Source organism: Apis laboriosa, unplaced genomic scaffold (assembly GCF_014066325.1).
Source record: "Apis laboriosa isolate Shangri-la unplaced genomic scaffold, ASM1406632v1 scaffold14_cov150, whole genome shotgun sequence".
Lineage (NCBI taxonomy): Eukaryota > Metazoa > Arthropoda > Insecta > Hymenoptera > Apidae > Apis > Apis laboriosa.
In genome coordinates, this window is record NW_025221798.1 from 2,950,059 (window position 1) to 2,977,444 (window position 27,386).

General features: G+C 35.8%; 1 protein-coding gene across 8 annotated transcripts in view; it reads left to right on the plus strand.

Annotated features, from left to right (window-relative positions):
* The window catches only part of LOC122710683 (F-actin-monooxygenase Mical), a 50,644-nt gene that overhangs the window by 356 nt on the left and 22,902 nt on the right, over positions 1–27,386 (plus strand). The window contains exon 1 of one of the 8 annotated variants that reach the window (XM_043928678.1): positions 596–725. The exons of 6 other annotated variants lie outside the window; for them this stretch is intronic. The gene's annotated coding sequence lies outside the window, so the exon portion shown is untranslated. Of the gene's footprint in view, positions 1–595; positions 726–6,622; positions 6,896–27,386 lie in introns of those variants that run through there. One more of the 8 variants, XM_043928677.1, reaches the window with a different exon arrangement.

Genomic DNA, 27,386 nt, shown 5'->3' on the forward strand with positions numbered 1-27,386 from the left:
GCACGTACTTGCATTTTTTTTCTCTCGTTTTACATGAGATTTACGACCGCGCCCCCTTCGACTTGATGCTTCTTCAACACTTTTCCAACTTGCTAGAAATAGATAGTTGTATTGTTCACATCAGCTTCTTTACTAGAATTCGATTTCTTGTTATGCTAATCGAACCCTTTTCTCTTAGCAAAATAGCAAGAAAGCCAGAGAGAAAGAGAGAAAGAAAAAGTATTTCTCTCGATGTTTCAAAGATTTTACGAATTAACACATAAAAAGTTTACGAGATACTATTTAATATAATATACATAATAATTCATTATGACTCGCGAAATGGAGTATTAATACCATTTATTATAATACATTTTCTTGTTTATTTTTCGTAATGCATACAGAATCTGAATATTCATAGTTGATTATCAACAATTATAGATTGAAATTTTTTTCATGACACAAGTGGTAAATCCATAGAATAATCGTTTTATATGTGCGAGTTTATACGATGAAACTAGCCACGTTATCACGAGCGTTTCAGATTATGATAAATACTAATTCGCGTTGGAAATCTTGTAATCGCTTATCTGTCAGCTGACGACAAGTCAGCCATGTCGTAGTTGTACTAGCAATCATATCCGCGTGTCTATCATGGAAGTTTCGAATTTTTTCTCGCGTAACTTCGTTACAACTGCAAATACTATCAAATACTAAGAATGAATATTATTCATCGGAATTGAATTGTAAGTAAAGTTTAATTAACTTCAAAATATTGATTTAACTTCGTTTTCTTATAATAACCTATGACGGTCTTACATGTTAGATGAAAAAAAATTTATAAATATTTATCGCTCATGTTATATCACACAGTAATTATTTTTACATCGATTGCATTATTTTATATGTTTTTGATACATACATATACATATATATATATATATATTTATCAAGAATATGGATTGTAATAATTTACTTAAATAATTCATAATAATAGTTTTACCAAAAGAATAGTCAGTTAAATCTGATTCAGCCTTATATAATGATCTTTATTCATGACTGAAAAAAGGCTTCTGTGTCAGCCAAGATGTTCTGCTTGAGCTAATTCAATTCTAGCGATATCAGGGTTTTTCTTAATAAATCCTATAAATAACTATATAATCGATTACAGAAATATCAAGTTCGTTTATGTTAATTTACGCAATGGTACACTCGGGAGCAAAGCCACATTTATTTTTACGCGCAACAAAGTGCATTCACACGTCTTGCGCACAATGATCGAAAGACACTCGATCTATCGGTATTGACTGTCCTTGAAGGACAGCAGTAAGAGTGAAAGAACTTCTGTTTAGCAAAACTAAGCTAACTAAACAGGCCTTCGTTTTATCTTTCATCCCATAACAGTATATCGTACTTTGTGTTTCTCGTAAAATTTCAATTGCAAGTGTTTACCATTAATCCTGCGTTATACGATTTTCTGTTTCGATTCCGATTAACATTTTTAAAATATTTTCTATTATAATATAGACAATCATAAAAAAAAAGTACCAACTATTAGATTTATTAGTAATACGATATTTAATGATACGAATTCAATCTAATATCAAAATCCAATTTTGTCAATTTTTGCAAGAGATCAAGTTCTAGGGAATCTTTTTTCTTTCTTCGAGTGCAAATGAGATACAAATATCGTGATCTCCAACTGAGATTCGTCACTTTATTGTACAATACTCGATCGTTTATGAAATCTTTTGTAAAAAAAAATCATAATGCAGACCTTATAAGCCGAGATGCGATTTACGAATTAGCATACCTTTCTGTCGCGTTCGTGCAAATAATTTTTATCGTTGTGTAACGTAGGTAGCTTAAGCAGTGTGGGCCGCGTGTACCGTTTTGTTGTAAGATAAAAACCTGATCTTTGTCCTTTTTTGCGTGGTCGACAAAATTGAAACTTCATCGTTGTCCATGTATAAATCTCTTGTCTAGAGTCCGCTCCTGTTTAGGAAATAGACTATGCATTACGTTCGATCGTATCGAAGTTACCGCGATCATCTATCGAAATCGAATTTTCGTCTCTTTTCGATATTTTTCGCGATATCTCGGCGATAGAGTTATTAGTAATGTAAACTTGGATAAATTATTATTGAATAGCGTGTAGTTATTTTTTAGCAGAAGATTACTCATTATTTGTATTCATACTTAAATCAGAAGTTGCAGCAAACAATACGTAGAAAAGTTTTATTAAACTATCGATGACGCGGTCGGAATATCGAATTGTCCTTCGATTGATGATTCATTGGTATCGACTCGATTATGATATCGATCACAAAGATAAAGAAAGTATGATCTAGAACGGTCCAGATGAAAACACATTTATTTTAAATCGTAAATTAAATTATAAATAAACGAATCTTTGTATTAAATTATTCGTATTGATTAGATTAGAAAATTTTAAATAAATAAAACAGGATTATCGATATAAATTCTTAAATAAAAATCCGATTAATACCGAGTCACGGTTCGTTAGAGTGAATTGGATCGATTTCGAGTCCGCGAAAATGAAATATCTTGTTTTTAAACGGTGGATTAATTGCAATTTCTGCGGCGAATCGGAAGCGTCGATCGAATTGTGAAGCAACCGTAGCCGCAATTACAAGTGAATCGAGCATTAAATCGAATACGGCGTGAAGCGTATTTACGATCATCGTCTTGTTATGCTACCTTGCAGCTGTGCTACCGCTCTTATATACCAGGCTGGTAATAAAATAAACGGAAGAAAATACGTAGATATATAGAGCAGGTATATACATGATCCTTTTTTTTCCAACACCGGGGAAATGTTCCTTTTCGTTCTTGACAAAGGCTCCTTCGCCTATTCAACGAACAAACAGGCATTGATCTTTTTTCTACCTACCGCGACATCTTTGAATTATATTTTTCCGGATGACAATGCACGAGCCTATGTATGCACCGTTCACTTCCTGTGCTCCGTGAAATCGTGGAATCTCTCGCTTTTCCATCCATCGATTTTTCTATTTCACGTATTTACGCTTTTTATCGCTTTCGCGGAATTTTCTTAAGATTTGCAAATTTCCAAAAATTTAGAATTTCCTGTTTTTGATCGCCGTCTCGAGAAATTGTTCGAGTTTTTCGAAAATTTTATTTATTTTGCGATTAAATGTAATCAATTTTATGTATTAATTCTTTCTGGCCAATTATTTCGAACGGTTGAAACATCTCGAATACCGTTACACCCGTATATCGTACATCCTGTATATTTTATTTACACGAAGTTTCGATTGAGTGGCAATCTATAACAATTTATGAAAAAAGATAACAAATCTCCGTTAGTTTTCAAATAATAAATCATAATAAATCAATGAAGGTAAAATTTCATCTAAAATATAAAAAGTATTCAAAATGTTTTTAAAGATATATATTGGTGGCTCGAAATCCATGAATCTTTTCCAATAATATAACCGAATTTCAAGCAGTGTTTTACCTTAAAAGAGGTCGAGGCAAACTTTCAGGTCGAAGTTTTAATTCCAATTTTTCGTCAAAACTTCGAAATCGATTCCAAAGTACTGCTCGCATATAGAAACATCTCATCCTATTATTAATTATAAAATAATTTCGTACGTAATTAAATTTTCAACTGGAATCGATATTTTAATATTTCGATAAATCTGATTTTTTTTATTAAGCAAACGATCTAAAAATATGTTATATAACTTTTCTCTAATCACTTCGTGTGAACAAATGATTATCTATCAGATTATTATCTAAACAAACTACTTCAGTCGATTACTTTTTTTTAATAAAAATAATCGAATTTGCAGAAAATTTCTAATAAAAATATCTCTTTTACTTCTCTTCGTTACGATTCTTCAAATTTTCTTCAAATTTTTTTTAGTCCAGGATTATAAATAATTCGACGGATAGGAATTTCGCATTCGAGTGGCTTCCTCTTTATTCTTAGCGCTGTTAGAAACTTGGAAACGCAACGTGTTTGGCCATAGTCGCAGCTGCGTTTCGGATTTATGAGTTTATCGATCCGCACGAGAATCACGGACAGGAACGATGTAGCTACGTACACGTGTGTGCTACTACGTGAATCTAATTCACGATTCCTTTACTCTAACGCGTGCACAAGTGTGCCTCTTCGAAGACAGAAAAACGCACGAATGTATACGTATGAATAGAAAATTCAAAGAGGAGATTAAAATAAACGTGAAAGTTTTACGAGTTGTGAATCTAGCGCAAAATTAAATTGTTCAGAAATAAGCTTCAATGAGATTTTTTAGAATCGTATTTCTTAGGATCGTTCTAAGAAATCCACTCGTTTCGCCCGAACATTCTCTGCACACCTTGGTCTTCAAGCGACGAAACTGAGCCACGCCGCGTTCTGCACGATTCGCTGCGGAGACGAACATTTTATTCTTAGATAGAGCTGTTCGCGAGAACGTCTCATTCGAGAGAGATGAACTTTTCTCGTTCCATTTTCAAACGGGAATCAATTTCTTTTTCCCCTCGTGGAATATTTCCAAGTTATTTTTGAACAAATTTTTCCATTTTTATTTATTTATTTATTTATTTATTTATTTTTGTATTACTTTTTACGACAAATTGCGAACGAATATCTTTATCCCTCGAGATATAATTTTATTTCCATTTCGCGGTTGGAAATAAAAATGAACTTGAGAAAAAATTACGATCCTTACGAAACGAAATATTATTCTTTCACTTTGCTTTCTAATATCGATTTAAAAAAAAAGAGGCGTTTTACTTTCTAACTACCGAGGTATTTTAGAGGGTGGAAACGAGATCGTCTGCTTTTCAATTACATCTCTTCTTTTTAATTTTGCACACTCGAACACGTGCAACTTTTAACAGACTTTCATTTTCATCCATTCGACCGCTTTCTATCGTATATAATTATTTCGATTTCAACCGATGAATATCGACCGAACTATCCAACCAATCTTTTTTTTCTCTCTCTCTCTCTCTTCTTTTTCTTCTTTTACGCGGTGTAGAAAGCGTAAAAAGCTTCCAAGTAATTCGAGCGGCCGGTATAGAAACTCGCGATCGTCCCTGCATTCCGCCAGGGACAAATTCAACGCAACAATTGGATCGTGGCTTCGATTATAGTCGCTCTAGTTTCCAATGAAAATGTCTCCTAGCTTTCTCGCGGTAATTTTCGACCGAGATCGAGTAACGATATTTACAACTAATGGCATGGTGTTGCCTTTCATAATATGATCACTATGGTAAAGGGTTGTAAATCCTACCTGTGCTGAGCCCGTATCGTTACATTTATATATTTGAGTGTAAAAGGGAAAATATATACTGGGATCCCTAATTAAATAAATACATGATGGTAGAAATATATCTGTAGATTTGAAAAGGATCTTTAGGGTTTTGTTCCACGACAAAGGATTTTCGAACATACCTGTTTCTTTATTGGTCAGGAGAGAGAAAGGCAGGGTCTGGAAAATTTATGGTATTGCTTGTATTCAATTGACGTTTAAATTTCCCACAATTTTAACTATGAAAATTATGAAAAATAAATCCGCAAAGCTCTTTTGTTTTAATTTTAATGTCGACGACTAAAATCGAATCTAGATCTTGCGCGTAAAGATTTTCTTGATTTTCGAGGAGAACAAAAATTGGCTTCGTAATAGGTCTCGCGTTTACGCGCACAAAAGAAATAACTTAGTTACAAGCGTGGAAAAAAATAATTAGGGTCATGCATAGCATCATGTATAATTCCGCGATACGCGAAACCTTCCTCTTCTGCAATTGGACGCAATAAATTAATTGGCCAGCTTTCCGCGCCAGCGAACAAAAATTTCGTGAACTTTCGCGAAACTGGAGCTTGAAAACCGGGTTTATCCGCTTAAACCACCCGAACGGTATTTTACGACGAGGAATTAACAGTGAAATTACCGTTTATTTCCTGTTAATTTATCTGTTACGCCAATTGTACAGTTGTTTCTTTTCTCTCTTCTCTCTAAGACGATTCAATTCGGACTATGAATACGATTTATTATTTTTAATGTCGATGAAACGAGTTAAGAACCGTACTCAAATTATCACGGCTACGATTAGACGCATTTACCTCGAATTAAGATAATTACAAATTTCATTTTTCGACTTTCTTGGTAGTAAAGTTTGAAAATTTCTCGTTCGCAAAATGGCAGCTTCGATGATCCAGACTATCTCGGCTATCGAACGAAATTATTTATAATTTTTTCACGTTCAATGACAGGAAGAATGGAAGAAAAATAGGACACGTAAGTAGCGGTGGAATATCTGGTTCGCGATTCGCACGCGAACGATGGAGCGCACGTGACTCGTGTATCGCATAAGAGACAAACGTCGGCGATCAAGGCTCGCGATAGAATGATGGCCGGGCCCTTATTGAACGATCGTTCCATTTTTGTATCGTCATTGAAACGTGACCGGCAGTCCCGATCGCGGATAATCGATATTCGTCTGCGCGGTTGACTCACAGGACGATAACGTTCCACCGCAACTAAGTATAATGATCATGCACGGTAGGGATGACGAGTTTCCTCGTTCTTGCGTGCTGAAACGCGTCGCGATACCCCAAGACGACTACGATAAGTGCATCGATTTGCGGAAACTTTTTACTACGATTAACAGAGCCCCATTTGTCGGAACGATTATCCATTTTCGTCGATCAAATGAATTCCTATTATCCGAACGAAAATAAATACGATAATGCGTTACACAAAAACTCAAAAAATAAACTAGATCGTGCAAGTGAATCGTGTTTACAAACAAGCGAGTGAATATTATAAGTCTACTCGAGCCGAATAGTTCTCGACTCGAACAATTTCCGATCTGACCCGAACAATTCCGACTCGACCCGAGTATCCGTCAAAATTTTCAGGTACGTTATAAATTTTCTCGTACATTATACGAACTGTTTGTCGGCTTTAAAAGTAGTTTTATTATACTTTTTCCAAAATGAAGTCTCTTAGAATCTAATTGTAAATTTTCTTTTAACGATATTTTATAGATTAGATATACAATATAGTAGACAATATAGAAGTAGTAAGGAGAAGGTAGACAATACGGTACCTTTCTGGTCAAAGAGCTAGTATTTTTATTGTTCCTTAAATGGTATTTCCTCATTCTTTTCTCGGTTACAATATAGATTTATTTTCTCGGTTACAAATTATAATATCTCTACTAATTGTCGTTTATAGTATAGTTTTGGCGAGAAATCTAGCATATCATCTCGAAAAGAAATACCTAATTTCCTTCTTTTTGATAATAATCTTGTTCGCGTCTATTTCGTTTTCGTAAATTACCGTAATCGGTAGTCCGGAAACAAGATTCCTTAGTATTATGGATTTATTAGCAGGTGGGATTCAGTGTTGTACCGTAGTTTGTATAATCATGCACAAATATTAAACCGACTATCTTCGCGATAAGTTATTATCAACATTATCTCGAGAGTTTGCTCTAAAATGTATTAGAATTTTTATACTATATTACAACCAATTAAATGATAAATAATGCTCGAGTGATGTTTTCGCTATATTAAAATATATGTCCGAATAAAAGTTTAGAAATTAACAAAAACATCGCAAATTGTAAAACATAATTATTTATCATGTAATAACGTAGAAAGTTTCGTTATATCGCGTTATAAAAAAATCATTATACGATTAAAAGAAATATTGCAATATTAATATTCACCGATATTTCTATCTATTTAAAGTAAAATAATAATATAGATTTCGAAAAATCAGATAGTCACCAGTTACCAAATTGTGTACGAATAAAATTATACCTGGTGCAGCCATAAATAGACCAGAAAATACGTGAGATCATGGATCACGAGAATGTTAGAAATTATCGGTTTAGTGGCGTCGCTTGGAACATCGAAATACCGTTGTAATCTCTATTCTTGGTATACACCTCCCACGTAGCTGTGTAAAAATGTTACTTACTAGAATAGCCTATCGAATATATTTCTTCTTGCGGTTTTCCATTATATGGATTATCTTTTTAATTACATTTTTGCGATCCTGAATCGTAGATAAAGTTTTTATCAAACGTGGCGTCTCTATCACGATATCGCTGATAACGCATTATTCAATAATACATTTCTGATACAAAAAAGAGATTATGGTATTAAAAAAAAAAGAAAAAAAAGAAAATTTGATATCTTAAATTTAACATTTAACGAAAAATTGAGAGTATAGTTTTTTTTTGTGTGTCTCTCGTTAAAGTTTATTTCAAAATTTTAGGAATAAAAAAATAACCAGAGGATTCAGAAAATTTCTTTATCGTCAAAATTTTCGACAAATCAGTTAAATCAGTATTCTCATCACTATTTCCTACAATTTTTACAATTCTCTTTATTATCCTTTAACTTGTTCATTGTTCCTTATTTTTACACCATCAAAGAGTTACTATAAAATACATTTCGAGATTTCAAACGGTATGAAAACTTGTGCTGGAAACAATCCAAGCAAATCGGCAAACGCATTGCTCGCGAAGCTTTCCTTCTATCGATCTGTCTGCGATCGTTTTTTCCCATTCGCCCACTCGTTCGATTATGCGGCAAAAGGACAAGTTTGGAGAAAAACGTGGGCGCGATCGATGTTTAAAACATGTGGGTGCAAAATACGCCTTTTTTTTTTTTTTTTTTTTTTCAATAATGCTTTTTCTCACTCGGAAAAATCATCGTCGATCAGATTCGTGGAAAAATTAAAACGATATCTCCTCGAACCAATCGTTTTATTACATTGCAATTAGTCCTCTCTCAAAGATTAGCGTGACAAAAAGATTCCGTGACTCAAGGTAAAGATAATACGCTCGAAATCATTAGTCATTTCGTGTCCAATTCCTACATTCGACAGTGTCTCTTCGAATTAAAATTCGAAATAAATTTAATCTTTTATTTCTTTTTGTCTCCTTTCTATAGAAATATATCGAGGATACGATTTTAGATTCGTCAAAATTGATTAATTCTCTTTTTTCATTTTCGAAATTTTTAGAGATTCGGATTCAGATCGTAATGTAAATTCATTTGGATCGTTGAATTTTTTTTCGTACGAATTTGATTTTGAAAAATTTCGATTCCTTAATATATCTTGTCTCAAGAGCAGAACGCAGTTACGAAGATAGAGGCTGATATTTCAGCGATGAACAAACATTACGTAACGCGATCCAAGGAAATCTTGTGAGAAGGTGGAAATAAGTTTCGTGCAGTTGCGATTTGCAATGCAGCAAATACGCGCCTATACGTTTACCTCGTAATAACATCGAACGAGGATACTAATTTCGATCCAAGTTACGAAAGTGGCTCATTTACACAACTCTCGTGCTCTATCTTAATTAAAACGTAATTTCCTATCTTTGCGTAAAACACTTTTCTATCGATAACGAGCTTATTTATTATTTGTCAATGGATTAGAAATAATGAATTGTTTTTTCTCTGTCTCTCTTTCTCTCTCTCCCTTACACATATCTCATTAATGCGTTTATCGCATGCGTTTGATAATAGTCTAAAATATGCAAATACTTGTAATACAAAAATTATCGTTGTGTACTTTAACACTGAATTTTTTTCATTTGTTCACGCTTGTTTTATCTCGAACCGAGTTTTGAATATGTATTGCAATTAATTTGGGTTAAACGATTTCTTTTTTTTTTTTTTTTTGTTTTACACGAATACGATATAATCTTAAATTTGTCGAACAAGTAAGTTTATTTAACTCTCGATTTCATTTTCCGGAAACGTAAGCTCAAAAATCGTTTATTTTACATTTTCGATTTATCTGATGATCCAAACGTAATCCAAATTTTCTCCGGGTGCTACAGCTTTTTATTTATACGATGAACCGGTGATTCACTTTGCGGCAAAATATCTGCGTATCATCAGTGAATGAACCTGTTCCGTAAAAACAGTGACTCGATTTTACGAAGAATTGGTATTAAAAACTCTTGAAAGAAAAATAACTTTTATTCCAGGGAATTGAGAAGAAAAATGTCAGAGATTTTTCTTCGAAGAGAAAAAGTAAGAGGGAAAATAAATCAATATTTTAAAAATCGATCCTACTCTCCGAATACGATCCAAAGAGCGTGAATTTGAAAGAATAGAATTCAGGAGAATGATAAAAAATTTTCGTTCCTTCTTTCGACACTGTGATGAACGTTGACGTTTCGGGAAAAAAAATGACGAGAGTCGTATCCGTATCAAAATGATGATTGCATCACGATCTTGGTCTCATGGATCGTCCAGTGAATCATGTTCCGCATTTAATTGCCTCGAGTGGCGAATGGCTGCGCCACGTTTAGATGTAACTTCAACCCATCGAGAGTCCGGAAAAGACGGAAAGAAGACTAACGTGTTTCGGTTCTATTTTTGCCCACTCGAAAGGTCTCGTATTTCTGACGTGGCATGGCGCACACCGGTGTTAGTTCCATTCGATGCGCGAACCGTTTCGTCGTTCGAGATCGAGAATTCGCTATAAAGGGCTCCCCGATCTTTGGGATTGAAGATTAAAGGCTTTGCTCCCCGTTGCTTCGATTTGATAGAAAATTAGACAGCTTTAGTTATAAATCGTTTTCGTAGAACGCCAATTTAAAAAATTTGGAAAGTTTTGTAAGGCGCAATGGATAATTTTATTTCTGGAAAGAAATAAGAAAGAAGAAGAAGAAACAGAAATGAAGATTATTTGTGATTTGGAAATTTCATTGCTTCTTGAATGAATGTATCCACGTAAAAAGTTACGAGAGAGAACAAAGATTTGTCGTTAAATGTCGTTTCGCGATTTTTTACGAGATTCGTTCCATGTTTCGATGATGGATACACGCTTATTTTGCTACTCCTCGGGTGCTTTATACGCGCGCAATTTACTTGCTAATACTTTTTCGCTATTCCGAATATATGCTCTCTTACCCCATAAGATCTTTATTACTCTTTCAAGAAACGAGATGCGCACGCATACAAATTACCGGCTATGACTCACTCGGTAAAGTGATGACCGGAAAATGGATCGAAAATAGGGATTTATCGACAGAGATTCGATAAGAAAAAAACATGCGAAAAATCGTTTATAACTTATACGTAACTCATCTTTAAAAATTATTTTAAAATAAGGAAAAGCGATGATTTCTTTTTTTTAATTTTAAAAGATACATATCGTATCGAAGTTTTTTTCAAAACACGTTACGATGTATATGTTTTAAAAACAATACGGATATCGAAACGAGTAAACAAAGTTTGTTCAAAGTTAAGCGTTCCAAGATAAGAAAATATTTATTGAACGTTTGAGAATCTGAATCGCGTTGTATCAGTCTTACGTAATTATTTTATTATTCTTCATTATCATATCTTAATTATTATCTTTCATCGTCGATCATTTACACGATCTCGTTGAAAAATGAGAATAGATTTTTGAATATAAGCGTTGAGTATAAGTAGTACGAAGAAAAAACAAGATATATATTGTTTACAAGACAATATATTGAAAATATTATGTTTTATTGCGTTTTATTTCCAGATTAACAATATCTTTCGTTAAGTGAAATTATACGTCTACACTCTTTCGCGGTACAATGATAAATGGCTTCGAGACTCGGTGTAACGACCTTATATATTTACACGCGTTTTCCTTTTGTTTCATCGAAATATTTCAATTTAATTCCTTTTTATCGGTTCGCTGTTTCTCAATGACAAATAATTTTACTTGTAAATCGTAAAGATTTCAACTTTCACGTTGAATCATGTTCAAAGGATAATACCATTCAAAAATACGAAAAAGATACTTTTTAATGGTTAAAATACCGAGAGCGAGATCGGGGCATAAAAATTCAGTGGAAGAGTTACAAAGATGGTTGAACTCTCGTAAAAGTTCACGTGACGTATAATTCTCGATTGTAATTCTCTGACGAATTCGTAACGCGGCAAGAATAACAAAGAAACCCGTTCTTTCTTTAATTTTCCAAACTTGTCCAAGCGTACGTTCTTTTTGATTCTATTTTTTTTTTTTTTCTTTTTTTTTATCTCGCGTCGATGTATTATTTGCAATATTTTCTATCGTCTACGATCGATCCTAGAACGAAATATCGTCTCTCAAAGTCGTCAACCTCGCGAATAAAAATTTGCATCGATGTATATTTGCACTTGTTAAACAATTTCTCTCTCCATCTTCTCTCTCTCTTCCTCCTTCTCTCGTATCCATTAACGATTATCTCATGCCTCGACTGCAATTTCAAATTTCAAGTTCATCGACACGGCAAATCCGATAATCCGGTTAATTTTCGTAATTTTCATCCAATTTACGATTACACGTCACGTTGCCTTCATTATCGAGCCTTCAATTAATCAGATCGTTTTCTTCCTGCGTTTTATTAAATGCAAACATTTTCATATCATCCTCTTTGACAAAATATCCTCTGGATATTCTTATTTTCTTGATCACGAGTACAAAATAGTCAACTTAAAAAAATGTAAATATTAAGAATGCTCGAATACTTCTATGATCAAAGCAATTATTTAAAAAGAAATGATCGAAGAATACTTGAATATTGCCGTTATTTGTAGTAATATGAAAAAATGTTGTATACAAAACTCGTATAGAGACAAATATTTTTTTGCGTGACATAGAGAAGGTCGTCTCTATTAATAAACAACATTTTTCAATGAATTCCCCAAAGAAAAAAACCTAGAAAAAAGAAAGAAAAATGCTCGGAGAGCAAGAGATGTACTTAACGAACTTTACCCAAATCGATGGCTTGATAAATGATCGTGTGAAGAGGAATTGATAAATTTCCGTGTGAAGAGGAATTGATAAATTTCCGTGTGAAGAGGAATTGATAAATTTTTATTAAGGCTTCAGACTTGATCCCATTAAATTTTTTTTCTTTAGGAAGCATTGAAAAATGTTGTTTACTAACATTAAATATAAAACACTCACCAATTCGAACCAATTTCCTAATACAATGTAGGAAAGTTTATTTTACTATTTATTTGATCTTGCATGACCTTCAATGCTTACTGAAACATTATCTTCTCGACATCAGCTAGTACATCGCGATAAAAAAAACATAGAGATAACCTTGGAATCTCCTCTAAGCCTTCTATTTGACGCAAGTTTTGTATACAATATTTTTTCATATTACTACAAATAACGGCAATATTCGAGGTGTGTTATATATGTTAATGCCCCACCCTGATAAAGTGATATGAAATTCTCTCCAAGAATGCAAAAAAAAAAAAAAAAAAAAAAAATAAAAGATTAAAAAGACATCATCGGTTATCGAGAATAGGAGTGGTAGGAATCGTAAGATGGAAGGTTTTAAGCTCATCGACTGGGCGAATTGAAGTTCGCGCGGGGCTTTGGTCGGTGGGTGTGCGATCGTTAAGGCGCCTCCCCACCGCGCGATGCTCTCGTTGCGGACGATCTAATTAACGGAGCAACAAACCCTGAAAACTCGGTGCAACGGACGCGGGAGAGGGTTCCACTGTTGGCGACGCGTGCGTTTAACGAGGACGGAGAAAACCGTGCGGGGATAGATAGGGAAGGGAAGAGGAAAAGAAGGTGGTGCGAAGAAGCGCGCTAAGAGAAAGTCGCGTGGAAAATCTCGTTTTTTCCTCGTCGAGGCGAACCGATATTGTTATATCATCTTGTTGTCGCACGATGGAAGTGATTAGTATCCGAATAAAAGTCAAAAGTTGAAATCTATTTTTATCCATTCGTCTAATCATCTTTAATCACAGCTTATTATGGTAAATCGAAGAATTATTTCGTTCGTTCTCTCAAACGTTTCTTTTCCAAATGTATGCAAATTGGGCCGAGTTGGAGATTTCTTGATACAGATAAGGATCGCGTTTCGCAAGGTTTCTTTTTAATTTAACGTTGCTTTCGATCGAAATTGATTATTGCTTGCCGCGGATATTATCGAGTTAATCTTATCTGATAATTCCATATAAATATATTCTATCGTATCGTAACAGCTCGTACGATGAAGAATTATCCTAAACATTGAAATTAATTAACTTTCTTTTTTTCTCCAATCTTTTAAATTAATTCGATTAAATTTTTTTACGAGTTTGATCAAACTTTTCAACGGTATTTTAGATAGGAGAGAAAGTATAGAAATCGAGAAAAAATGTATTTTTACTCGTCAATGGACAAGCTTCTCTCTCCCCGCCCCCCTGCAAATGGCGTTCTCATGCAAATATAGCGAATCCTTGGGAACGAGTGGATGGTTGTATTAGATAGGGGTTGTCGTTTTATTGCGACAGTCTGAAAAGCGTCTCGACGCTTGCCAGTCGGCCTCCCTCGCGTGTTGCTAGGATAAAAACCCCAAACCCCCACCAATTCGACGAAACGTGCCCGGACTCCATGGATTTTCCATCATCCGATGGAAAGTCGACGAGGAAGTCGTCTTCTATTGAAAATAAAATCTTCCTTATCTATCGACTTGTTTCGATGTATTTGATAATCGTGGAAAAAATTGATATTCCAAAAATTGTGGAACAGTATAAAAATTTCAAAGAAATACTTCTTTTCTTATCCTTTGATTACCAAGGAATGAATCCTTACATTGATCCTCCCTCTGAAGCTACTATATAATCATCAATCATTATTTCCTCTCCTATCATCTTTGCAACGCTTATCACCGATCGAGAATCTAAAGGATAATTTGTGTGCGTGTGTACTTTGCGAAATGATAAAAAGAAAAGGGGAAAAAGATTGGACGGAGGGAATCGTCCCTCCGCGCATATCAAGTACGAGATAAGCATACTCCTCTATCTGCTCGATTATATACGCGATATTGCACGAAGGGAATTCGCACGTAGGGAAAGGAGTTGGCACAGAGGAAGGTGGAAACGTATCGTAGGAGGCGAGAAAAAGAGAGGGAGGGGAGGGGAAATGTAGTTGTCAGAAGAGGATAAAGAACGGGGCTCGTCCTGGTAGGGATTACGATGACGAGGATAATAATAAACGAAGCGAAGGAAAAGGGAAACTGACAGAATAGAGAGGATATATTCGGGGGTTTAAAGGGAAGGGAAAAAAGAATCGAAGAGAGGATGCAGAGAAAGGAACCACGCACGGAGTTGTTTGTGTACGAAAAGAGGCAAAAGGAAAGGGGGAAGGGAAAAAATAGGGGAAGAAAAGGAGCGATAGAAAGGAAAAACACGCCGAGGATGGAAGCTCGTGGGAGGGGGCGTTTTGTCGTGAGAGTGTGAGAAGCGTCTCGACGCCAGGCGCCGTCCAATGGCCCCGTCTCTCCTCGAATATAACGTATAAAACGCACCCCCGCCTTTGGAAGGAGCTTTGTCCTGGGAAAGGAGTGACGTCAGTCGCAGAGATCGCGCCACCCCATATAAGCGCACGAACACGACTCGAGCGTTGGTGGAAGGAACGTAGGGGAGCCAAGGACAAACAGTCTCTTCTGTTTTAATCAAACGTGCAAATATATATCGTATCTCGAATTCAATGATTCGTAATCTCTTTTTTTTTTTTTTATATATAACAGATAACTCTTGGAATTACAATAGAATTTTGACTCGAATTTGACACTTTCCTACTATTCTTATAAATATATTTTTCACCAGATGAAACTGATTCACGAAATTGATAGTTGCTTCCTTCCCTGAAATCAAATCGTAAACTCGAATTATCTTGCTGAATACATTGAATATATACTGTTTGAATTAATAACAATAATTTATCTTTAAATTGGAAGCTTCTTTATGTTCGATTCGGAAATGAAACAACGCGAGGAAAAAAAAATGACAACGGAACCCGTTCCATAACGCTATAAAACAACGCTCGATTCAATTTTTTAAAATTTCGCGTGCATTAGCCCCGCCTCTTGGGCGGGAGTAAGTGGGATTTTCTGGAATAGAATTGGATTACTCATCGGGGTAAAATTCGAAATCACCACCACCGCCTGATTCATCGAGCCGTTCGCCTTTCCTATCTAGATAAATCTTTCCCATGATATTTATCGCGTCAAATTACGTGTCTGCCGCGTATTTTAATTTTATACATACTGATGTGTAAAAGTCATTCATAAAAGGACAATCGTTTTGGTAAAATAAAAGAATAGTCCGTATAGAGAAATTTTTCGCGAGCAAAACTCGAATCTTATCTTTTTTAACGTCTCCGTCGAAGAGAATAAATTGAAATAAATTGGCGTGTTAAACGAGGAGATATACGCAAATATGGCGGATAATTGGCGGCGGTGAAAATTTCACGCGATTCCAACGGAATTTGCAGCTTCTCCAGGAATACGTAACGAAGGAATATCGTAATTAGGACGGGTTAAATTACTGCGCAAGGACGCGGGAAAGGAAAGGAAGGACGGGATCGATTAGCATACAATGATAAAAATTGCAACCGGATAATTAGACGAGAGTGTTCTTTTCCCGTTGATTGGAACGCTTCGTTGCACGATCGTGCCCCGTTGATCGGACTAACAGGCGAATTAAATAATTTAATCGCGTTAACACGCGTGGATCGTCGCTTTGATTCGAACCGAATCGAACCGGATCTGGAATTAGCCGATGATCCACTCTACTTCTTTTTCAAATTAGTAATGTAAGTTAGATCGTAGAAATTAGATTAGAATTCACGATAGATTTCACTTTTTCTAGCTGCGAGATCCTTTTGACACTTTTTAAATAAGATTGTTCGAAAAGTAATTTCGTTTTTTTTTCATGACAATGAAATATCAATTTCACGTGATCATGAACAATCGAATTCAAGAAATTCAATCTCGAGTTGTTATTCGTCGATTTTCTTCAATCAGCGTCTTTATTTTGTCTTCATCAGCTTCAACGAAATTTTGAAAACCAGTTTTGACACTGGCGTACCGTTAATACACCTTCTCTATAGACTTGGCGTAACTTTTTTCTTGTCTGAACAGCATTCTTACCTTTTCGGTAATAAAAAAAGTAAAATATGCCAAAAATGCTCCTTTTGGTCTTGTATCTTTGTTATCATCGCACTAACGAACAACAAACACAAGCGCACAGAATCGAATGAATTTTTCTTATATAAATAAACCGTGAAACGCCAATTCTTAAAATATATAACATGGTTTAGAATGAAGTTGGCTGGATAAATGTTCGACTAGCGACACTCGTGTGAAAAGACGAAATTATTTTCCGAACAATCCAAGAATTTCTACTCTAGAGTGAAGTTGGCTGGATAAATGTTCGACTAGCGACACTCGTGTGAAAAAAACAAAATTACTTTCCGAATAACCTAATATATTAGTGAAAAATAAAGTGAAAAATAAAGTGAAAAATAACGAATCATCCGATCGTAATATAATTACTTATTAAAATACTCAAACATTTATTCGTATAGCTATTATCACAGATTATTATTACGTTTTGAACGATAAATAAATCATCAAAGTAACTTCGACTATTAAATTTTCTCCATCACGATCGCAAAGTAACCAAGGAACGGTCTTATCGCTTGTGTTATCGCTCTTTCTTTTTATCCGCGTGCCTTTAATCGCATTCCACCGTCCGTCAAAGAAGAAGATTTTTATCGATTTTTTTTCAACTTGGAAACTCGCATCTTCGTTCGCATGATTCGAACATCGAGGATGAAAATGGCCCTCCGCACGCTATATAATCCCGGAGCGTTAATTGCTTATCAAACTAGTTTTTCGACTTTCCGTCTCGCTGTTCGCCACCTTCTTCTTGGGAGATGCTTCGTATTTTCTTTACCATTTCTTCTCCACTTTCCGCATCGTTAATTTACCGTCAGATCGGATCTGACAACCGAGAACGGATCTCGTGAATCTCGTTATTATCGTCCTATTACGAATCTATCGGAAAAAATTGTTCTTCCTATATATATATATAAAGAAGTTACGAGTGGAGATTAACATTTTAGAAGAGAAATGTATCGTGGCATAAATTAAAGGTTGATTCCATTTAACGAGCTCGCGTGATTATCAAGATGGTTTGATCGATCGAAACAGTTCTGATTTGCATTTATATTATACCAAATAGTTCTTCCATCGTTTCTTCACGCTGCGTCGAAAAATCTAAATTGCTTTATAAATTTGTTAAAAATTTACGGATGTTTAATAAGCTTCGTTTTTTTTCTCGCGACATTAACGTGACATTTGCGTGAATAAATCAAAGATATGGATCGATGTTTCGTTACGATCATCTCGAAAAAAAAAGAGAAAATAACGTGAAGAAATCGAGAGAGGATTTTACAATCTTCCGTGCGAAACAGAAAGTCTCGAATGTTGCGATACTTTCGTGATTATTTCGCGTATGTAAATCACGATTGTCAGGTGTGGTGAGTGGTACGGAGCAGAAATCGTAATGATTCGTCCCCTCTCGACGTAAGTGTCAACATAATAAGATAACAGATTATCGTTAATACTCGGTTTACCAAACAATGATTCATTCTTCGTCTCGTTATAATTTTTTAATTACCCTCTAAGCCTAATTGTTTGTACTCGTTGCTTCGCCATTAGAATTCGCCACAAGCACTTGAACGTCATCATTAAGATTGTTAAAGCGGTTTGGAAGATAAATCATGAAAAAATCTTCGGTATTTGTAAAACTGAACGATTCACGATTTAGAATTGCTTTAAAGGAAACTCGATTGAGATAGGTTAGGATGGAAGATAGATTGTAATAAATCGAGAGATTAATTCTTCGTCGTATCGAATTTCCCCCTCCCCCACAAATTGAGATTTAATCCTATTTTCGTTTCTTGGCAGCGACGCCATCGAGGAAACACGTTTTATTCTCGTCCAACCGTTTATTGGATATATGATCACGATTAACGATTTTACAATTCCTGTCGCTAGATTCGATCGAATAATTAGAAAAGTCTTATTTTTTTCCCGCTATTTTTATCATCATCGCTGATCATTCGTGTATCGGATTTGGCTTCTTTACAACTCTATCGCGTACTTTTTAATGGCACGCTTATTAACGCTCTAAAAATGAATATGATTAAATCATAGCCGTAATAAAAGTAGAGGTTAATCATCAACCGCGAAACACGCATGAAAATAAAGATAAATAACAAAACGAAATTGAAGATGAGAACTTATAATCAACCTGATACGAATTTATTCGTATATACAAAATAAATTTTCGAATCTCCGTGCTAAAATTTCTTCCATTTTTATCGTTGCTAAAACTCTATATACGTTTGATACACAATTCACAAAGCGTGGCGAATCCGAAGGAAATTTTATCCGTGCGAACGTCGTTACACCAATTTAAGTACTAACGCGAAGTGTAGTGGTGGAACGAATTTGTATTGTCGATGGGACGCGAGAGAATTTTCGACTGTGTTCTTAAAACGAGCGATCGACGCCCGTGACGTTTCGTTTATTGAACGAGCCCGGAGCGATGGGAGGACGAGGTCAGAGCGGTGCCACGTTTGCCCTAGTTAGTTTAGTCGTCGGTTTATCCAAACGCCTTTTTTATTTCACCGCTTCTTTTTTTAACGCGTAACCAGTGACCCGTGCGCGCGTACAACAAGGCTCACTCGTCGAAATGCGTTTTTTTCGAGGTTGTGCAACGCCAACGCTCTTCGAACTCGTACCTAGAATTCTTCTCGACGGTAAATAGAGCGTCGCCTCCTTCCCCCCTTTTGCTCGTCTGTACGCGTTCCGATATCGTGTCCTCGCGCACTGATTGTCGCCTCAACTAAACTTCGAATCAAGCCCATTCGCGAATCTCGAATAATCCCCTCCATTGTGAGACGATGACGAAGGAATAGTCATTTCGAATTTGGTGTTTGGCTTTCTTAATGAAATACCGGTTAATCGTATTCTCGTGTTCTGAACTAATAATTCGTAGCGTCTATTCGGTTTTTCCGACTTTATTTTAATAGATGGAATTTATGAATATTTCATAGCTTCCTCGAAGCGAAATATAATTTAAAGAAAACAAAGAACATTGGGACGCGAAACGTGTCTTAATCTTTAGGCGGTAAATGATTCAGCTGGTAGCAAGTAATACGGTTCTCACGTTAAAATGATGTAAAATGACGTGGCAAAGACATCTTCAAACGGATATTTCACACCGATCGTTATATCCGTGGATATTTGCAGAACTAAATCTACGCGGCTTTCTACTCTCGAAAATATATTATATAGATGATATATAAAACGTCGGACGAATTAAAGCGAATCGAGGAAACAACGTATAGATTAAATTCAATTAAAAATTATTTAGTATCTTCTTTAACGTATTAACGAAGAATCAATTTTTAACGAGTAAAACTCAAATTTGCATATACATCTCGTTCTCCTTACACGCCAATTAACGTTTCTACGCTATCGCTAACAACCTCTGTCTTTCTAGAACTCGTATATCCTCGTTAACTGCGCCTTTCTAATTCATGCTGAAAATTAATCGAAATCTTTTAACGAACTGTTGCATTTACAATAAGCGATATAATAATACGATGCGCGCAATTATATACGCTATTTAATGCAACAAAAGTGGCGAACAATAAATAATATACGAAAGTGTAACGCATTGATATATATAGTTTTCGTGTACTCTCTGAACATGCATTTAGAGCGCATACGTCTTCGCGCATACGACTTTTACACACCTCCGACCAAGTGGCCGAGGTACGAGTTAATAAACTCGGAACAACACTCTCTCTATTTATTCCGTCTGAGAGTTGTCTGCGCGTCGTCGACGAACTCGCTAATTGTCCAGGAAATTTAAGAAGTCTCGCTAATTGCGACTGCCGACGAACCCTTTTTACTTTCTAAATTCACGTGGTCGTCGTCGTCGTCGTCATGAATTTTAGAATTTTTAGATCAGCCTATATATAATGTGCGAGGCTGATCCTCGTTTGTCGATTATATCGGTTAAATGATTACATATGGGCGTTTAAGAATCACGCAACGCCCACAATTTTTCGAGAATTCGAACGATTGACGACGCGGAAGCGTCAGAAAAATCATATATTATTTCTTTCTCTTCCCAATGATGCTTATCGACTATCGGTAAAAACGAAGAAAACAAAGAAAACGTTTCGAGCGACATTCAACATTCGCAATTATTTCCTTTCATTTTTATCTCTAAGTTAATTGAATAAAAGCGGTCGAAACACGAGTGTACTAGACTAACAAGGGACGAATGACCGCCGGTATCGGCATGTGCATGAAAGCGATATAGTACGTTCGACCAGTAAAATCGATGGGGACAATAATACCTATCGTCCGTGATTGATCGAACGAAGGAGTGAGAGAGAAAGAGAGAGAGCGAGAAAGAGTGAGAGGAGGAGAGAGGCTGCGCCCACGTGTTTCAGCAACGACGTGCATATTATTGTGCACATGGTGGAGTGGAGTCTAAGTGTCGTTGCACGGCCACTAATAACACGAGGTCCACAACCTGAGAGACTCGTCTGGTGGTCGTCTAGCGACGTTGATACGCGTTAATTGTCGTAAATTTATAACCCTTGGAAAGAGAAAAGAAACGAACGAGAGGCAACATCCTATTATCGCGTCGGTGATAGATCAAAGGAGAACGAGGAGATCACGTTTGATCTATCGTAATATCAATTTAATACTGTGTTTAACTTCGAGATTAATCTCTTTTACGATTATCGATATCGTTGATTGAGATATCGACGGAACGAAAATATTTTTTTCTGTTCAAACTTATTATTAGAGATATTATTAAGGATATTAATAACACGGATAAAAGTGTTTTAATTTAAATACAGCAACACAGCAAATCGATCGTTATTTTATTGATCTGTTTCAGTATTCGAATGAAAGGCATTAAACTCTGCATTGTCTATGGAGAGTACGATACGATATTGCTTTTATCCATTAACGGTCTTTGTCTCTAATGACTTTATTATCTGCATTGTATCGTACTCCATTCAGAGTGTCGATATACAAGTGTCTCCTGTTGTAATCTTTTTTCAATCCATTTCTTCTCCATTTCTTTCACGGATATATGTAATAATAATAATAACAATAAGTAGGTAATATACATATTCTGTTCACTTTCTGTTCTCTTAAGAAACTATTATTTTCATTCTTTCCTAATAATCATCGCATCGAAAAGATTTCCAAATTATCATATATCTATTATTTCCTTTAAGGGAAACGGTATTCTTATAAACGATAAAATATATTTAAAATTCTTTCCCTCGAATCCGATCGTTTTATTTTTCCAAATTTTCTCAGAAACAAATTTTTCGCAAGAAATATTTTCTCGAGCGAAAATTCTTTTTCAAAATTCTTCTCTTCTAAAAATAAATAAGATGGAAAGGAGTGCAAAGGGGTGAAGTTCGTCTGGAATCGTTAAAATTGGAACGAAACCAATAAACCCGAAGTGTAATTATCGATCATACCCGATATAAAAATTGCATTCGTCATCTGGCTCATCTCCCTCCTGGGAAGAAAATTAACCAGAATAGAACACGGGACGAGCGAAAATTCAATCTACCCGTTCCATCTGTAGTTACAGCATCCTCGAATCTACACTACCGTACAAAAGTTGGGACGTAATCAACGTTCTCTTCTCAACAATTCTTAATAATAATCTTTCCCCTCTTAGAAAAAAAAAAAAAAATGAGCAAGAGAAAAAATGGTCAGAGATTAAAGAACAATTTTATTTTCATAAAATTTACGTTAATAGAAATTCGAATCAAACAAATCGATTCACAGAAATATTGTTCATAATATCGATTGCAAAAATGATTATATTTTGAAGATGATCTAGACACGTTTACTACGAAAACAAAGAAGCAATGATGTATATTACAATTCGAATTTTGGGAAAAACTTTTGACTGGTAATGTATCACATATCCAGGAACATATGTGCACACAGTGTCGCAGCTTCTTCATCGACGCCCACGACGTCTGCAAAATTGGTCGGCTTGGTCGCTCTAGTTCCACCAGGGATTGCATCTCTCGCCCACATCGACCATCGTATTTATAGAGGTACACTCACCTTCTCTTTTCTGGCTGGTTGCACGTGTTGTTTGTTGTATTTCCCAGATAGATAATCTCAACTTGATACTCGACTATATCGTATATCGATATGATATTTAGAAATGCGCCCGTGTTTTTCTTCCTTTTTTCTTTCTCTCTATCAAGAGCACGGAAGAACGGTTTATTTTTCCTCTTCTGTGTATATATATAAAATACAACAAAGCGTGTAAAAAAAAAGAGGCGAGGAGCGAGGTTTCTTCCCTTTTTGAATGAAATCCGCGTGGTTATTCACCCGTGTCCGTTTTAATTGCACGGTAAACTCGGCCCACTGTCGACTTCTCGTTAATAACCGGAGAACGATGTTTCTCTTCCCAAGATGCGACAATTTAATACTTGCGATTATTATTATTATTATTATTATTTTACTTCCCATTGCAAATTTTCATTTTTCTATCTTTTCAAGAGGAGGAAGAAAACAATCCAGATTTCAAACTTTTATCAAGCTCCGTTCCAAATCCCCTCTTTCGCATTTATATCACCGTCTCTTCTCTCCATTGTCTGGCGTATATGCATTTAGGCGTGTTAGACGCGCAAAGGATTCTGGGTCAGAGGGAGAGCCTTCGTACAAAACGGGGGAAAGAGGGGAGAGTTGCTGCGCCGCCTGGAAAATGGTTATTGATTTTTTAGGCGGGTGTCCATCTTTGCGCATCTTTTCCTTTTTTTTTTATTTTTTAAAAAATAAAGGGTAACTTTTACTTTTGCAACAAGCGTGTTTGTGTTTGCGCGGCTTCGTCGAACGAATTGAAAATTCCTCTTCACACTCAAATTTATCAATTCCTCTTCACATTCAAATTTATCAATTTCTCTTCACATCCAAATTTATCAATTCCTCTTCACACGGATATTTATCAATTCCTCTTCATATTCAAATTTATCAATTCCTCTTCACATCTAAATTTATCAATTCCTCCTCACATTCAAATTTATCAATTCCTCTACACACGGATATTTATCAATTCCTCTTCTCACCCAAATTTATCAATTCCTCTTTACATCCAAATTTATCAATTCTTCTTTACATCCAAATTTATCAATTCCTCTTCACATCCAAATTTATCAATTCCTCCTCACATTCAAATTTATCAATTCCTCTACACACGGATATTTAACAATTCTTTTTCTCACCCAAATTTATCAATTCCTCTTCACACGGATATTTAACAATTCCTCTTCCAAATTTATCAATTCCTCTTCTCACCCAAATTTATCAATTCCTCTTTACATCCAAATTTATCAATTCCTTTTTTTACGGAAATTTATCAATTCCTCTTCATATTCAAATTTATCAATTCTTCTTCACACGGATATTTATCAATTCCTCTTCACATCCAAATTTATCAATTCCTCTTCACACGGATATTTAAGAATTCCTCTTCTCACCCAAATTTATCAATTCCTCTTTACATCCAAATTTATCAATTCCTCTTCACACGATCATTTATCAATTCCGCTTCACACGGAAATTTATCAATTCCTCTTCACACGGAAATTTATCTATTCCGCTTCACACGGAAATTTATCTATTCCGCTTGACACATCATTTATCAAGCCATCGATTTGGGTAAAGTTCGTTAGGTACATCTCTTGCTCTCCGAGCATTTCTCTTTCTTTTTTCTAGGTTTTTTTTGGGGGGAATTCATTGAAAAATGTTGTTTATCAATAGAGACGACCTTCTCTATGTCACGCAAAAAAATATTTGTCTCTATACGAGTTTTGTATACAACATTTTTTCATATTACTACAAATAACGGCAATATTCAAGTATTCTTCGATCATTTCTTTTTAAATAATTGCTTTGATCATAGAAGTATTCGAGCATTCTTAATATTTACGTTTTTTTAAGTTGACTATTTTGTACTCGCGATCAAGAAAATAAGGATCCAGAGGATATTTTGTCAAAGAGGATGATATGAAAATGTTTGCATTAAATGAAACGCAGGAAGAAAACGATCTGATTAATTGTAGGCTCGATAATGAAGGCAACGTGACGTGTAATCGTAAAATTCCTTCTCCTCTTGTCACGTCCTTTGCCCGTCACGGATCACGGTGAGTCCCATTCAGAGTCTCCTTTCCAATCACGACGAGTTCGAAACACCACCGCCACGGCTCGAACTGCTCTCCTCCTTCGCCCTTCCTCGATCCACCTTCGACGCGTTATTCGCGTTTTTCGATCAAACCGGTTAACTCGAAGAGGGAGGGGGAGGGGAGGGGAAGGGGAGGTTAAATTCATTAACCGCGCCTCGAACGCTCTTATGTACGTCCCGATAGGAATTTTCGAGGATGAAGTTTTAAGGAAAAAACTGCGAATAATTTTTCAAAAATTCGGTGGGGGTGGGGGAAAATTCTTCCGTGGATATATATATATATATATACGTATCGTTGGTCGTTTCGTCTTGGTCGCCACTTTTTTACCGAGAGAGCCACCTGAGACCGTCATCTCTCGTTGGTCGTATTTATAGAACGCTTGCCCTCCTTGCCTCTGATCATTTATGTATAAAGGCCGCCGTTACTTTGTTTCGCGGAAAAACAGGTATTCCGTCAACGATACTCTCGGCCCGCTCCTTTTTCGTACGCGCGCGTACGTACATCTAAAGATAAAAGCAAAAGATCTGGCCTCCTCTCTCTTTCACTCTTCCCTCTGTCTCGTTACTTGCTCTCTCTCTCTCTCTCTCTCTTCTTTAAATTACGATAAATTTTATCCATTATCCGTGAAAGAAACTTTTTCTTTCCTCGTGAAGATTGTTCCTTTTCTTTTTCTTTTTTTTTTCTTCAGAAAAGGAAAGATAATGGGGAAAACTTATTAATTTTCTTTTAAAATTCTTTCGCGTAAACGAAACGTGGGTAAATAAAAGATGCGTAAGAAAGAAGGGGCTGTTTGCGGTATTCGTTGCCGTTTCTTAAAATGGAGCATAGGATCATTCTGCGTCTCGTCTACTTTTGTTTCTCGCGCCTAGGAACTACCTAGGTGTAGTGGCTTGGTTCCAACTTGTTCCAAAACATGGGCCACCACGCCTCGTGCTACCTCGTGCGGCTCTGCGTTGCTCAACAGTGTTCCTAAACTTCTAATAGATAACCCAGTGAACCGTTTGCCCGATTTACGCTCCTTCTTTTTAAACCAGCGTTTAACATTCGGGTCGCTCGCAAACGTCGCAGGTGGCGCGATAAACCTTACGGTAAATTTCTGTGTGTGCACGCTGTTTTCGATATCCAAGTGTGTAGCCGTCCAAGTTTAATTCTCCAAGCAACCAGCAACAATTCTCTCATCGTCCCTTTTTGACATTCTTTCGTTTTCAATATTTCCATCGTGCACGAATAAATTAGAATGTTTTTTTTTTTCCACGATACTTGACAACATTTCACATACTTGATCCATATATATAACGGGAATCAAAATATATCGGATTAAAAAAAGAAAATCTATTTTTTCGAAATTTTTTGAAAATTAAAAACGAAGTTAGAAAGTCATTTTAAAAATGTTATTCTTTTCCACGATACTTGACAACATTTCACATACTTGATCCATATAACAGGAATCTAATTTTGTAATTTGCGAAAATTTTCGTTTTCTAAAAATTAAAAACGAAGTTAGAAAATTATTTCAATGTTTTTCTTCTTCCATGATACTTGACAATATTCGCGTTTTATTTAACAAAATTTAAACAATGGAAATGGAGGAGAAGAAAGGATCGTCTCTCGTCGGTTTCTCGAAGAGCCTCGAAGAGCAGAGCGTACGGAGGCGATAAGTGTGCGGGAGCGTAGGTATATACGTTGGACGTCGGATGACGCTCGTTTGCCCGGACAATTTGCTATAATGGCCGGAACAGCTGATCGTGTGCTCCGACTACGAGAAACGATTTCTCCTTCGCCAGTGTGAAACCGTGTGTGCGTGTCTCAATTTATTGCCTCGCTTGTTCGAATTCGTGGTTGAATCGCGTTATCCCCGCTTTCGTCGTTAATCGACCCATCGATCGTATCGTGAGTTAATTCCGCGCCATTCTCTTCTTACTTCCGTCATCTTGGTGTTTTAAATTTGATACAATACCTTCTTCTTCTCTCTTTCTCTCTCTTTCTCTCTCTACTTTTTTTCTTTTTATATCTCGCCACGCGCACAGAAGACTTTTTAATTGCTCGAAATTCCACGGTATCTGGTTCAAAAAGATATATTACATTGTTCCCCTTTGCAATTTTTACGATGGAAAAAGTAAAGCAAAAATTGAGGCGAATCCTGGATCAACGCCACGAAAGCCTGGATCCACTGTTAATCCACGATTCTCCATTACGCAACATTGAAACATTAATATTTCCATTTAATTCCAATGCGAGAGTAGAGTTTCGTTACGAAGTTGTATCATAAGTTGTTTAATCCCGATGATTAAA